Source organism: Crocuta crocuta, unplaced genomic scaffold (assembly GCF_008692635.1).
Source record: "Crocuta crocuta isolate KB4526 unplaced genomic scaffold, BGI_CrCroc_1.0 scaffold175, whole genome shotgun sequence".
NCBI classification, from domain to species: domain Eukaryota; kingdom Metazoa; phylum Chordata; class Mammalia; order Carnivora; family Hyaenidae; genus Crocuta; species Crocuta crocuta.
The window spans coordinates 2,581,786-2,598,556 of record NW_027530988.1 but is presented as its reverse complement, the minus strand read 5'-3'; positions in this window follow the sequence as shown (position 1 = coordinate 2,598,556).

Below are 16,771 nucleotides of genomic sequence, written 5' to 3'. Positions count from 1 at the left end.
GAGCCAGACTATTGCCCAGACAGACAGGCTCTCATGATCAGAACTGAAGGGGACTCAACATTCCAGTCCAAGGGCACCAACTCTGCCTGTCCAGGAACAGTGACCATCAAGCAGATGTTCCCAATGGGGTGACATAATCACCATCAATCAAACCTCAGCACAGAGGTTCCTGGATCCTCTAAGATAGAACATGGGACAGTGGAAACAAGTCAGCAGCAAGAAGGTATATCATGGTTATCCCAGGGTCCTAGGAGCAAGATGAGGGCTCTGGGAGCCTATGTGTAAAGGCATCTAGGTGGAGGAAGCAAAACGGGATGCGGAATACCCATTAGGTTTTTCACCTCTGTTCTCTTTCTTCTTTGGCTCTTCCATTCTTTGGAAGCTTGCTGGAGGCAAGCATTATTCCTGCCCATTCCACAGATAGGGAAGACTGAGTTATTGAGTCATAATTTAATCCCAGCACTAAGGACTGAAAAGGAGCCTTGGGTTTCCTCCAAGTCTACTAGGTTAAGCTCATAATTTTCTGTCATCTGGAGGTCTCTCAAGTCCAACTATATTTCCTTCAACAGTAACAATTAAGCAACCAACATTTACTTAACACTTCCTCTGTATCACACACTATACTGACTCATCTAACTGAACTACTCTGTGAGACAGACTATTATTACACCCATTTACAGATGGAGAAACTGAGGCAAGGAGACGTTAGCTATTGAGAAGAGTTGCTGGAGTTCCAATCAGGCAGTCTGGGCTCCAGAGCCCATTCTACTAACTGCCTTGCTTACCCACTGATTCTGGGCCTAGAAATGGGGTGGGAGTTGCCCTAAGTGACAGATTCATGACGAGGTCTAAGTCTCCTGAATCCCAGGACAGTCCTGTGACTCAAGTTCTTCATCACCAAATCAAGAGCAGAAAAGTCAATGGGGTTTACACATACCTGCAGAGAAACTTTAAGTCTCCCTAGCTAAGTTGATTCCCTGACATCCTATTCTAGAGGTTCTGAAGTATAAGGCAAAGACATGTAGAAGGCAGAGCAGAAAGCGCCTTCACAGACATATCCCCCATCTGCATATGCAAACATTACTCCGAAGGCTATCAAGAGCTACGGAAGGATTTAAGCAGGGGAAAGACAGTAAGATCTGAGCTTCAGAGAGATTACTCTGGAGGCTCATTGGAGGCCAGATTTGAATGGGGATGAAACCAGAGGAGGGAATAACAGGAAGCTGTGGCTGGTTGAGGTCAGAGATGATTAGAAACTGAACAGAAACGATGGTAACAGGAGGCTTAATATCGTCTTTCTTTAACTGGTGGTATATAGGGGTGAGTGAAGAAAAAAAATCCTGGAAGATGCTCAGGTCTCATGCTTCGCAATCAAGAAGAGAATGGAATTACCTACTAGGAGAGTGAATAAAAAAGTAGATTTGATGGGGAAAAAATGGAGGTGATTTTACAAATTAAGCTAAAAGTACACGTCTGAAGTTAGAAGTCTAGCTAAAGTTTGTTTAGATCATCCAGGTAGACACACCCATCAAGTAGATTTTTTTAAGGTTTTTTTTTTTTTTAAGATTTATTTTTAATTGGTCTCCACACTCAGCGTGGGGCTTGAACTCACAACCCTGAGATCAAGAGTAGTGGGCTCTACCAGAACTGAGTCAGCCAGGTGCCCCATCAAGCAGATTTTGAATAGAGGAGCTGAAAGCTCAAGGGAGAAATCTGAGCTGAAGACAGAGATATAGGAATTAACAGGAAATTGGCAGAGTTGAAACCTTGGGAATGAATGCTATTACCCAGGGAGAAAATGCTGAGTGCGAAGTAAAGAAGAGGCAGACTCTTAAGATATCTTAACATATAAGGGGTAGAGGAGGTGCCTGCACCAAAAGAGACCAAGAAGGAACTGAGTGATACACAGAACAGAGTGATTCTGTATGTCACAGAAGCCAAGGGAGCAGAGTTTCAAGAAGAAGAGGTCGACAGGTCAAATGTTGAGACCCACTGTGTTTGGACAAAGCTAAGATCCTGGGACCACTCTAATCGACGCCATGCAGGCTGCTGACACAGAAAACACTGCTTAGGACTGCTGTGTTTCATGATACCCCCCCCTCCCCCCTTAATGCCATTGAATAACAAAAATAATTTACTTATTCACCTTAAAGTTCAGTAGAGAATCATGCTAGGACAAGCAGCACTGAACCATGGAGCAGCCAGTGTGGGGTTACCTGGAAGTCTCTTGAGTGTGAAGACCCACATCTAAGTAAGAGCCCAGGCAGCAGACCCAGAACCCTGAAAACATTACAGACCCTCTGAAGACAAATCCCTGAGGCTCAGTTCCCTCATCTATAGAATGGTCCCAGTTGTTGTGAAGGCTAAATGAGCCAATTTTCCTGATGAAGACATCTTCCACTGTAGCTGGCTCTTAGGAGTCACCTAATAAATGCTAACAGTAATTTCCTTCCTTCCTNGTCAGCACAGAGCCCGACGCGGGGCTCGAACCCACGAACCGCGAGATCATGACCCAAGCGAAAGTCGGACGCTCAACCGACTAAGCCACCCAGGCGCCCCAATCTTACACAATTCTTAAAACCTAGAACTTTAAGGAAGTATAGCACCTGACCAAAGGTCACCCAGAAAATTAGCTACAAAGCCGAGACTGGAACCCAGGGCTGCTAAGGCTTAGTCCAGGGTTTTGTCATCTACGGCACACAAATATCCAGAATCCTTTCATAAGTAATGGTCCCTCTTTCGTTAATCATTACATCTTGTATAAACCTAACGCTTTAATACAGTAGCCTTGTTCCTTACTGGTCAAACCTATAGGAGAATTCACTCCAAGGAAGCTGAGCCTCCATCAGTATGACAGAACCCAGGAGCAAGCACAAGAGCAAAAGAACCCCAGAACCCTATTTCTCAGATCTCTTTTTCCAAACATTACCTACTACTAGCTTTACTCTTGACCTAGAAGCTGAACCCAGCTAAGCAGACTTCCAAGATCCATTTATTTGGCAGAATCCCTCCTTAACCAGAAGATAGAGCCGATGGCTCGAATGTCTAGGGCCGACTTTAATCACTACACCTCCTTCCTCTGCTTCTGAAATGCCAGCCTAAACTCTACACTCAGGCAATGTCCGGCAGGCAAGCCATCTCTGCATATAGGATACATTGATATCTATCTATCTATATTATATAACATATATGAAGTATGTGCCTTATTTTTCTCCCTAGTGTTGCCACAATTTAAATTCGGGAGAAAAATAAAGCAGGAAAGGGAGCCGGGATGTGTACAGAGGGAGGAGCAAAGGGCAATTTTAAACACAGAGAAGGTGACCTTTGAGCAAAGATCTCTTTCTCTGAAACAAAGATCAGCTCAAAACATAATATGCAAGTCATTTAACCTTTCTAGACCTTGTTTCTTCATCTATAGAGCAGGGATACTTTAGAAGGTGAGTGATTCTGAGTAGGGTGCTTTTGTGGATAGGAACACATTAGCCTTTAAGTTCTGTTTGGAAATTTTCTGTTCCATAATAGTAGCCGCTCTCCCCTTATCCATAGGGGATATATTCCAAGACTCCAATGGATGCCTGAAGCTACAGACAGTACCAAACCCTACACATACCATGTTTTTTCCTATACATACACACCTATGATAAAATTTATCAATCAGGCACAGTAAGAGATGAACAATAATAACTGATAATAATATAGAACAACTGTAACAGTGGCCTGTAATCAAAGTTATGTGAATGTGATCTCTTACCCTTCTTCTTGTGATGATGTGAGATGATAAGACGCCTGTTGATGAGATGAAGCAGAGAGGTGAATGATACAGACCTTTTGATGCAGCGTTAGGCCACTACTGACCTCATGGTACATCAGGAGAAGGATCAACTTGCTTCTGGATTGCAGGTGATTGTGTGTAATTGAAACCTCAATAAATGAAACTGTGGATAAAGAGGTACTACTATATTAAGGTAGGGTAGATAGAATTCCCTTTACGCAGCAATTGCAAGGCGACTTCCCCAGATTCACCCAGCTGGCAATGGCAGAAGTGGGAGTGGAAGCCAGGCCTTCTGACTCATGGTCCAAGATACTTGCCTCTACCCAAAGTGGCCTAGACTGAAACCATAAGCATGTCACATCTCATGATGGGACAAAGGTTTCCCAATGGCAAGGCCAGGCTAATGATGGCATCTGCATTTAGTTCACCATTTCCCACCAAGGATCCTAAAGCATTAGAGACATATTTAAGAGCTGAGGGAATTTTTTGTTCTCAAATGATGCAATGCACTTCACCAGGACCCTCAGAAGTAGCTTTCCTTTCAATGACAAAATCTTATTCAGTCAACTACTACTTATCAACGACTCCAAGCAAGGAGCTACAGAAAACATATTTAAAAAAAAAAAAAGAGGTATAATTACAGGTAACTCAGTTCCTGTCATTAAATTGTTTTAATAACAATTAATGAATAACTTATCCTTCCTCTTCTTTAGGCCATGCAACCTTTGTCCCAAACCTTGACTATGGGCTTTTGGGATCAGAAAAGGAGTCTACATGCCTGATTCCCATACCCTCCTTGCACATGGTAGGTGCTCAGTAAAGTTATAATTGATCTAGCTCTAGGTAAGAAAACTAAGACTTCAACCTACATCTTATTATTCCCCAGAGTTCTTGCCTCTACACCACACCAGAACTGGATGAAAGCATGTGAAGATCGTCCCCACACCCGGGTGTGACTCAACAATGCTATCAAGGCTTCTGCTCCTCCAAAAATAATTCCTCTCAGACATAGGCTATGCTTGTTCCAACAGAAACTCCCCTGAAGAGTTCTGCCTCCACCACAGTATCAGCTTTCCACATGATTCTGATTCTACAGACAACTAAAGTGCAGGCTCCCACCACTACCACGCAGGCCTGGACTGAGGCTCTGCAATGTCCCCAACACGTCTAATGGAGCTGCCCAGCTGATCTTACATAGGACCCTACACAAGTGGTCTGCTCCAGAGCACACCCAATATCATAATGACTATTCGAATATGGCCGACTCCTTTCCAAACTGAATTCTTCCAGATGAGGGAGTTTGTGTCTTATGCCAGCAACTAACACAGTGCCTGCTACAAAAAGCAGAGCTCACAGAGAGTCAGTGTATGCCTGGCAAATGCTACCTGTTGTAGGTACCACACTGCCCATATTATTCATGCCAGGAGTCACATAGAGCTTTCTGCAGATAGACGTGCTTCTGTAACCTCTGTTAAGGCATTATGTCACCTGGGAAGGATAATATGAGAAACCACACTAGTTAGCAATGATCGGCTGGTTCCATTTAATAGAACCTTTTGGGAATGGGAGTAGGAAAATATAAAATATTACTGAGAAAGGCAGGTAAAGGTCCAGAGCACAGGGTGCCACAGTGAAGACGGACCTGGCAGCCATCCTGGTCAGCACAGGATACAGCAATCCCTGACGGAAGCTCAGAAAGGAGAGTGGCTTAAATGCTGCCAACTCTATCCATCCAAGGGCAATGTCTGCACAGAATTCAGCAATAGGCGAGCCAAGGAGTCCCACACACTTGCATCTTTTTGCTGACACCAGACTCTCAGCCTTGGACCTTCCAGTTTCACCTCCTCCTCCCTTCTTCCCTCTGCAGATTGCAGAAACATCCCAAAGGCCAACCAGCCATTTTCTTCTCAGCAGCTCCCCGTGAGGAGGAAACAGAGTTGGCCAATAGGATACTGGCTCAAATCAGCCTCGTCCACTTGCAAGTCTTGGCCAACCAGAGCCTGCAAGCACTGTAGGAAATAAAGGGGAGGGAGTGGAGGAGCTCAAAGTACATTTCTCACTGCTTACAGCTAGAGCTGGGTCCAGGATCACTGGTTTTCCATCAGCTTGGTAAGACATTGATAAGCTGGTCAATTAAATTTCTCCAGCAGAAATACTTCCCCCTATCCTGCACCTCTGTAGAGTTCCTGCCCCAATTATCACTCAACAAACAAAGAAGGACAAAGAGGAAGGGGGGAGCAGCATGTTTTTTCGTTGAATAAAGAAAGAATGAAAAAAGACTGCATTGGTGGGGTGTTAGAAAGGAAACTGGGCCAAAAATCAAAAAATCTAAATCCAGGACCTGGCTCTGATACTCAGTAGCTCTGTGACTTTGGGCTGTTCATCTCACTTCCCTGAGCCCATTTCCTCATGTGAATGACAGTGCTAGCCCATATGATAACCATGTGTACTAAGTACCTTCCATATGCACTGTACTACAGGAAAGGCTTTATGTTTGTTTCTATTCCTCAAAAAAAAAAAAAAAAAATCCTACGAAGTAGCTCTTCTCTTTATTTGCAAACAAAGTAACTGAAGCTCAGAGAGGATAGGTGACTTGCTAAAAGCTATACAGCTAAGAACGGGTTGAATTTCAACGCCAAAACCTCCTAAAACCATATGTCATTATTAAACAACCTCCAAACTCCCTTTCACCATTAAAGCTCTGAAATTTCTTGAATGATCTTCTCCCTCACTGTCAGTTTTTTCCTTCATCAGTTGATAGCATCAAGATCTGGAAGCTAAATTGGGGCGCCTGGGTGGCTCAGTCAGTTAAGCGTCCGGCTTCGGCTCAGGTCATATCTCCCGGTATGTGAGTTGGAGCCCCTCATCAGGCTCTGTGCTGACAGCTAGCTCAGAGCCTGGAGCCTGTTTCAGATTCTATGTCTCTCTCTCTCTCTGACCCTCCCCTGCTCATGCTCTCTCTCTGTGTCTCTTTCAGATATAAATAAAACATTAAAAAAAAATTAAAAAAAAAAAGATCTGGAAGCTAAATTGTCCAACTGGCACTTTCTATAGCCACAGAGGTAAGCGCTCCAAATTATTCAAGGATCCTAAATCCCCAGGGCTGGAAGAGACACCTCTTAGCCTTCCACATATTTGCTCTTCTATTACTCACACAGAAGAATCAAGGAAGGTCTTAAGGAATAAAAAGAATGCTTCTTAAATTTGCCCATCTCCTTTATTTTTCCTCTAATAGCTATTAAAGCAACTGAACTTGTTAATGTAGCAACGGTGTTTATTTCTTCCCATTTAATTTTAGTATTGTTTGTTTCTCTTTGTTGTTTATTCCTGTTTGTGATCCAAAAGTCACTAAGGCTTGAAGCTGCCTTTACTCATAATGAGCTGGCCTGTGCTCATTAGGGCAGGCCCTTTCCCTCGGCACTGGACAACATAACAACTCAAGAGGCCTCCTGATGAACTGATGATGATCCCACCCTTTATTGCTTCCACTCAAGGTACCCAGACTCACACATTCTAAAAAGATTACAACAGGAAGAAATAATAGCTACTAAACAAAGAAAATGTTAAAACAAGGAATAAACAATGTATTAAAACAAAGCGTATGTAATTCTTCGACTTGCCTCTTCCTGTGCCAACAGGTAATTGAAAGAATCATTCTGGCTGTAAGCAGGGTTATGCCTAAACTATTCCAGGCATATTAACGACTGCAAAAGGGAGATGCAGACAGGCATGAGGACATTCCAGAAGAGACACAGGTTTAGACAATTGGATTCTTAAAAAAAAAAAAAAAAAATCTATGTGTCTCAGAGAACAGGGCCAGTACAGAGGTCAGAAATAATAGGCAAAAAGTTACCCTAGAGTTTAATCAAAAGAGATCTGTCAATATTTGGCTTGTTCTGCAAGAGACCATCCAGAAGAAGCAATTAACATAAAGCAAATTCAGGGGAAGAGCTGCAGTGTGTCCGGTACTGGCAAGGGAAATGCCACTCTCAGACACTGCTAGTGGAAGGATAAACTCGTTTAGCCTTTCTGGAGGGCAACTTGAGTCTCCATTAACATTTAAAACTTCTAGCCAGCATTTCTACTTCTAGGCAGCTATGAGAAAAATAACTCAATATTCTTCACAATAGCAGTGTTTATGATAATTCCCATCATTAGCAAAATGCCTACGTAAACTATAGACATATAGCAATTAAAAAATTGAGGAAGATATTCAAAGCTCTAGAAAGACTTTCAAGATACATTAAGTAAAAAAGCACAGTACAAAACCCTATGAGTAGTGTACTCCCATTTATGTAAAAATAACTACAAAACTCAAAAAAACACATATATTTTTTGTACATACATAAATGCATGGAAAAGGGCCCAGATACATATGAATCTAGTAACAGTGGTTACAAGAATTGGGAGAGTGAGGATTAAGGGAGTTCCCCTTATCTGTACTATCTGCATTTTTTGTTTTAGAAATATATTTAATACTGTGTAGTGAATGACAAAAAAAAAAAAAAAGAAGAAGAAAAGAAAAGAAAAAGCACCTAAAAATAAACTATAAATACCACTTTTATATTTGGAACAAAAGATATTCAAGATGTGTTTTAGTGAAAAAAAGCAAGTTACCAAATACCAGGCAGAGTATAATCTCAAGATGGGGGTAGGGGGTGCAGGTGAATGAACACCAGAGGAAGAGATCTGAGTTCAAATCTTTATTTTGCCACTTAATGTCCCTTGATCATGGGCTCACTGCCTCATCTTTCCAAAGCCTTGGTGTAAGAAATAGCTAGCTCATGGGGTGCTATAAGGTTTAAGTGAGAATGTTTAAAGTACTTTCTAAAAGCCTGGCACAGACAAGCACTCCATAAGTGGCAGCCATTATTTGTATTAATAATAATAAATTCAGTATCAAATATTGGATCCCTGAGATCCAATTTCGAAGAGAATCTTTATGACACTTGATTATGATTTAGCCTTAGCATTAATCATTATTATTTTTTAAATTACTAATTCTCTGAGTTTCAGTCATTAAATTTTAGAGTTGGAAAGGATCCCAAGAGTTCATCTGACTTGGTGGTTCCCATATAAGGCTGCACAGGAGAATTAGCTAGAAAGCAATTAGCCGGTGGGGGGTGGAGGAGGGGGGGATAAGTGAGGACACACATTCCAAGGCTCCTCTTCAGACCAGATTAGAATTTCTGGGAGGTGGCACTGAGTGAGTTCTATTTTTTATAAACCTTCCATATCTATACACACACACACACACACACACATGCATAAAACACCTCTGGGGAGGGAAATGAGGGACACAGAGGGGAGACAATTTCATTGTGTTCCCTTATGTAGTGTCTGAATTTTTTACCTAAATAAAAAAATAAATCACTTTTAAAAATTAAATAATAAGCTTCCCTAGGAGAATCAAATGCAGTCAATCCACAAACCAGAATGGAGGTCTTTAGTCTTTGCCCCAGAAATTTCACTTCAGAAAATTGCAAGATTTACATATAAACATGTGGAAGTCCATCATAGAAGAAAAAAACAGTAACAACTCTGGAAACATCCTAAATGAACAACAATAAGAATTGCTTTTACAAATTATGGTATATCCATGATACAATATTACATGTTCATGAAGTATCTTTTCACCTGTTTGTTTAATAGCACAGGAGAATATGACACAACGTTAAGCGGACAAAACAGGATGTCAATGTGCACAAATGGCTTAATCATAATTGTGAAGTGGGAAGATGATGGGAAATGTCTACAAAAAGTAAAAGGAAATATAGTACATAGAAAACAACCCTATGCCCTGTCCTCCACCCCCACCACTCCACCAAAAAAAACCCCCCAGCCTGTGCCCTGTTCTCCACACTCCATTGCCTCTCCTCAGGCCAGCCCCTTTTAGGAACTGGCTTCAAATCTCATTGAGAAGCATAAACACTTTTACCCTGTCAAGTCTCTTACCTTACTCGTCACGTAATTATCTTATTCACCGTCACGCTTTTTGTAACTTTAAAAAATAAGAGGTCCTGGGACGCCTAGGTGGCTCAGTCGGTTAAGCGTGTGACTTCAGCTCCGGTCACAATCTCGTGGTTCGTGAGTTCGAGCCTTGTGTCGGGCTCTGTGCTGACAGCTCGGAGCCTGGAGCCTGCTTCAGATTCTGTCTCCCTATCTGCCCCTCCCCAGCTTGTGCTCTGTCTGTCTCTCAAAAATAAACAAACATTAAAAAAATAATTAAAAATAAATAAATAAGAGGCCCCTTCAGAGGAAAATATTTGGCACAATTAGGAATGTCACACACTCTAAAGCAACTGTTAAATCTCGATACGAGGCTGTATGTTAACACAGAGCAAACACGTGTTTGCTGAAGAGCTGCAAACACGTAAGGCTTTAGGCTAGTGCTGTGTGTACCCCACCCTACAGACCTGGTTTCTCAAGGAGTTACCATCTCTGCAGACATATAAGACACAAATATAAGAAGGAATAAGTAACCATATAAGAGGACACAAAAGCAGCACAGGCAGCATGTGCTATAGGAACACACACACATTGACACATATACACAGAGTGAGTTACTATACTTTACTATAGTATATCTTTTTCCCTAGACCAAAATATAAACTCCTTAGATGTAATAGTTTTGTCTAAACCTAATGCCTAGTATGTCTAGTAGGTGCTTAATAAATGTTTTTAAAATTAATGACACTATGCCCTGCACAGCTCAAATGCAAATGTTTTTGAATGAATTAATTACTGCAGCATAATGGTGAGGAATGCCATCTAAGTGAACCATGGTTAGGGGTGTAGACAACACAGCACTTGGTCCAGCATATTTCAGACTCAAAATGGTTGCGAAATATTCTTCTACCCTGCTAGACTCCTCCCAGACTTCAGTTCTTGGTGAGGGCTAAACAGGGGGGAGTTTAGATCTGTACTGAATATAGTTTTCTTTACTCTTCAGGGAAGAAAAGCAATGATAAGCAAGCTGTCCCTAATGAAGAAAAGCAATGACAAGCAAGCTGTCCCTAATTTTTTCAGGTTAGGCCACAGTAGTGACCTTAATGAAATCCCTAGTGCCAGACATACCCTTGTCAATCCACACCAACCTTCCTTTTCTGCCCTCTATGTAACTCCACCATTCTCCTCTCTACCCTTGGTAAAGGACCAAAGCCATGCTAGCCATAAGGCACTCATCTTTCTGAAGTCCTCACTAGGAATTAGTGCTCTAAATCTCCCAGTGAAGCCATCATCTGATCTGAAGAGAAGGCTCGCCCCTAAAAAGTTGTTAGGACCAGAGAGAGCAAACTCAAAAGTTCACCTGGACTGCAACAAGGAAAGGAAACTGAGAATGAATACTGAATATTCCCATCCTGGATTTTCTTGGTTCTCCAGAACAGATACATGCTTAGGGATTAACATCCATGTATCTAGAGAAAACCTTTGAAGTTCATCATCTCCTCTGGCTTTGGGCAAACTTTAACCATTCTAGACAGATCATTTATCCCATAAAGAGTTTCTTCCATAGAGTATGCCACTGCCTTGCAAGGAGGAAGTTCTCCTTCACTTCTAACCTAAAGTACTCCTATTAAAATTGAGATTTATTTCTTTGGAAGACATTCAAGGCAGCAAATTAGCATCCGCTGTATCATTATTTCTCAGGTTATTCATGCATACTAATGTTTGAGACCCTCAGCTCTACCTTCTAACCTTCAGAGGCTTCAAGACACTTTCATTTCCCCTATGTTAATTATTCTAATTATTTTCCTTTTTAATAGGTTCCACTCTCCATGATTTCCTTTCTCTGTCTCTTCATATCTCTCTCGGGTTTCTTTCTACTCTTAGATTCTTTCCTCATCTACCCTTTATCCCCTTTCCCCCCTACCTCCCACCCGCAAATCTCCTATCCTATATGGGCACAAGTCTTCCTTTACCACCCCCTGCTTTTCTGACCTGGCATTCTTCCCTGTAGGAATGTTAATTAGCATGTGGGATTTAATTAATTCAGTAGCTAATTAAAAATGGGAGAGGAAGAGTGGGAGAGGAGGAGGGCGGGAGAGACAGAGCCTGCCTCAGTGCAGANGCAGAGCAAGGGGGGAGGGGCAAGAGTGAGGGGCACAGACTGGCAGAGCCTCTAGACAGACTCATTCAGTCCTGCCGCTGCTTTGTGCTGGGGAGAAACAGAAAGAGGGAGAAAACAAGAAAAGCGGGGAGAAACACGGTCAGACCCGTACTCGGAAAGAGCAAAAGAAGAGGGCATCGGATCCAATGACTCCTGTCCTCTTCAACAATGGATGAAGCAAAGAGGAGAGATTGTTCAGAGCCAGCATCTTGGGGTTCCTTGGCTCCTAAGGACCACTGAGGACAAGATGGGAAAAGATAGCCACTAATTCTCTGGAGAAAAAGGGACAGCTTACTCTGACAACCAGGGACCCACTCTGCAGCCCTTCTTCCCATACCAAGCTGTTTCCTCAGCATGTACAGGCAATGAGGAAGATAGATGAAAATGAAAGATGGTGGCGGGGGGGAGGAGGGAGAAGGGTGGAGGTAGTAGGCACAGATGGGCAGCGGGGAGTAAGTGAACAAGAAGATTTAAAGGAAGAGGAATGAAGAGTGTATATGAGGAGGGAAGGGAGAAGTGGGAGAAGGCAAAGGAGAAGAAATAAATATTGGAGGAGGAAGTCAGGGGCAGAGCCATGCTTTGTCTGTCACGATGGATAAAGAGGGATGGAGTATCTGAGCAGAGGACTTCCACATACTGATCCCGTCCAGTCTAGGCCAGGCAGAGGGGGATGGCATTGAGGCAGGGAGGGGCAGGAACAGATCCTTCTGAGGGTCAACTAAGATGCCGGAGACAGGGAACTCATCCTGCAGGACCTTCCTAAATACTGGATATTGCTGCCAAACCAGGAATTTATCAAAAGCAATGGAGAAAAGCTTCCAAATGAACAGAAAAGGAGGCTAGAATGACAGGAGGCTGCAGAACCCGATTCCAGGAGCTCCAGCGGGGAGATGGGTGAGGAATGGGCTTTTTAGCATCACCCAGCTGGCTCTCTAAGGGTGTCATCTGATACTGAGGGACATACATCCATTAGGGGGTTGATTTGAGGGATGATAAAGACAGGAAAGGCTGGGCTTCAGAAAGCACCCCTTTGGTGGGAGGCATCTAGGAAGCTTTGGAGCTTAAAGCCTTGGAGGGAATAAAGGAGGGCAAGAAGGAAGTCTGCCATCAGTGATAGATTACATAAGGCTTGACTGAAAGAAACAGAAGGAGGGTGTGAAGCCAGATGAAGCTTTTCTGGTGTTAACTGCCATAGAGCTGAATGCAATGGCAGACAGGGGTCATTGTAGCTAAGAGACAGGGTTTTCCTGGCTAGGAATTCTGATTTGATCTCTTTACCACCTAGGGCTTCCTGCAAGAGCTAGCAGTGAGTGAATCACAATTGGGAGAGAGGAAGTAAAAACTCAGGGGCTCTTTATTCTTCAGAGTTCACCCGTGGGGCTAAACCCAAGGCTGGCAGATGAGACAAAGCAGTTCTCAGAGTAAGTTGCTACAGGCTCAGTCAGAATGGAAACACATGAATGCTTTCTGAGCCTATTTTCTAGCCTAGGTTTTAATTAACAATAACTATAAGGATATGTATTAATATAGCCACAATGATGGTTTTACACTAGATTTAGGATCATAGGCACTAGTATGAGAAAGTAAGTGGTCTGTAGAATTTTCTGTTGTTGTAGTGATCCTGGAACTGAAGAGTTAGTTGCAAATGAGCAGCAAGGAAAAACAGAGATCAGTTTCCAGCATCCACCACCAAGAGCTGGAGCTATCGAGTTCCAAGATATTTTTGAGGGGGAGAAATCTTAGGGGAAGGGGCATGTTAGTTAGCAGTAAGGTCAAATTAAGTCTGGAAAGGGAAATAGAAGCCAGGGCTTTGGAAATCCCCAACTTTGGCACTGCTGAGGCCCCTCTGCTAGGCTGGACTATGGAATGCCCAAGGAGAGTGCTGGCCAGCTCCCTCAGCCAGCCCACATACCCCAGCTCTTCCACTGCTGACGCTCTCCCTCAGCAGGGCAACCAAGGCTGGCCATGCTGCTGGCTTCAGGCTGTCTGTCACTCTGGGGATGAAACTGGAACACTGGTTTCCAAGAGATAGTCAACAAAGTCAGACCTAGCTGTCGGAGAGGATATAGGCTCTAATGCCAGCTCTGTCAATGATTTATTTACACAGCTTTAGACAAATCACTTCCCTCTCTAAGGCCTGAGTGAAAGAAAATAAAAATCAACCAATTTTAGCTATAGCACCAAGGGAAGAAATAGTTGAAACTTAAAAAAAAATGTTTATTTTTGGGGGGGGGGGCACAGAGTGTGAGTGGGTTTGGGGCAGAGAAAGGGAGACACAGTATCTGAAGTGATTCCAGGCTCTGAGACGTTGGCACAGTGCCTGATGCAGGGCTTGAACTCACGAACGGTGAGATCATGACCTGAGCCGCAGTCGGACTTAACCGACTAAGCCACCCAGGGACCCCAGACATAGTTAAAACTTAATTTATAACTCTTCTAGAAGAGTACTAAAGCCGAAAAGTTCCTACCATTCAGTACAACAAATATTTATTGAACTTTGCTTTTAAGAGGGACCTTCACAGGATCACTGTCTATATTAACATGAGTACAGGACTCCAACTAGAATTCTGTAAAAAGGGGAGTAGAAAACACAGCTGTGGAAACAAAGAGTCCACTGGCCTATCCGCCTCCATCAACATACACTCCTTAGGAAGGTGGGAGGCAGGCATAAGAGATTTTCACAGGCACCTGCAAGGTTCAGATAAGGTGAAGGACGTGGTGTTCTAGTTCCCGTTTTCACCGAGGCTCTTTCCTGCACTCTGCTGGGCAGGCAACTCGGTCTCTCTCCATAGGCTAGGAGGCAGCCTTGACCCACACATGCTAGGGAAGTGAGAGCTAGTCACTCTGGAGCTGCCACATATGCTAAGGAAGATCTCCCACCAGGAAATGAAGGAAGGAGGCCAGATGTCCATCCACAATTCCTAGGGCAGACACAAGGCAAAGACTCAGCACTATTGTCCAGAGAGTTGCTAGGATGCTGTTAATCCATAAAAATAATTCAATAAGAGGAAAATTAGCCATCCTAGAAATTGGATAACCTTATAATCAACAACATTGCTGAGTTAGCTGAGGGACTGTACTGGTCACACAATGAGCAGTCTCCAGACAAAGTTAAGAAGCAAGGTGGAGCAAGAGCTAGGATAGTGGTCTGATGAATTTGGGTTATATTCTGGAAAGACTAAAGAATAAAGGCAGCTATGGCTGAGTAAGGCAACCATGTCAACTTGGCTGACACAGGAGACATGGAACAACAGAAGGAGGAAGCAGGCTACAAGAGCAAACTGAGGCCCTACTGTCTGTTCAGCAGACAGCCAGGATGCCCCTCAAGTAGGTATCACAGCTATCTTGGCAAGGACCTTCTCAGGACGCAAAAGATCAATAACAGGACATCTCCTGAGAGAGCACAGAACAGGTTTTATGGCACGGTTTTCTTCCAGAGTCTTCAAAAACAGGGTAACAAAACCACAGCAGTCCTTAGCAATCTAAACCAGAAGTTTTTGGATGAAGCCCTTATTATCTGAATTCTTGTGACCCCCAGTCTCCCATTTTCCCAGCACATGGAATCAAATTCGGTAAATTCATAAGGCACAGTATTCCCTTGCCAACTGAGTTCTAATTATCCAAATCCAGGAACTGAACAGATTTGGACAGCAAAGGATACCTTTACTTTGCACCTCCATTCACTTCCCTCCTGACCTAGCCCTCGACACTGACCCCTTGGTTCCCCTGCTCTCTTCTCACCCACTCATTCGTAGCCCCTTTTCGTTAGGAGAGTCATCTGTAAGATGCCAACAGTAGAAGAGATAAAGAAAAAGAAAGGGAGTAAGAAGAGTGTAGATTTTAGATAGGGGTGGGAGACAGAAACCCTGCAGACAGAGAGCAGGAGAGAGAGAGAAATACAGAAAGCAAGAGAGCTGGAGCTGGGGGGAGGGGAAGATGGCACTGCGGAAGAAAGAGCGCCACAAAATTAATTTGAGGAAGGGAACAGTAGAGGAGACGTCGGTGGAATAACAATCAGGCAGTAGAGGGCTGGGGAAAGGGGGAGGGCGCCAGGGGGTGGGAGGAATAGTGTTGGGGAGGAGGGCCCAGCACGCAGAGCAACAGCAGCACCACCTATAGGCATGACGAAGGGTTACAGACAGCAACAAAAGAGGCCCCCCACCTGGGCATGGGAGTCTGGGGTGCAGGTTGGAGGGAGAAAGCCATGGCTTCTGCCCTTCAAACCTCTCAGTAGCCAACATGCAGGCCAGAAGAATAAATTCCATATGGCTCTCCTGGGAAAAGAGGGACTTAACAAGGTAAGGGAGGGAGGCCACATAACTCCTGGCTTTTTCCATTCCAAGGGGGTTTCCCCTCAGAATTCAGGTAGTAGAAAAGGATATGAAAAGGAAGGAATGCCAGGTTACTTAAGGGATGAGTGTGCCTGCTTCTTCTTTCATTAGCTGGGGAAAAGATTTTATCTTTATTTCCAAGTGGTTTCCTTTCCCCACTGGATGCTGGAGTACAGCTCCCTCCCTGGGGCCATGGATGCCCCTCACTCAGCTGCTTCCTCCCAGCAATGCCTTGAAACTCCCAACCATCATTAGAAACCCCCAGGGAGCCACCAAGCTCAGAAAAGGAAAAGGAAGGGTCCACCCCCACCAGTCAAACAGACCTGGGAGGGGGATATAGTTGGAAAGAATGAAAGAGAGAATGCAAAAGCTCTGCAGAGGGAGGAGAGAGAGAAATGTGATCAGTGGTATTTGTTGTACTTCCAGGGAGGAAGGATCCGTCACATTTTTAATAATAATAAATACATGAAGACAGATTTGCCAGCACTGCTCCAGCTCCTTGGGAAGTGTGGGGGAGGGGAGCCAATGCAGCTGCAGCATAGACCAATATTCCCCCTC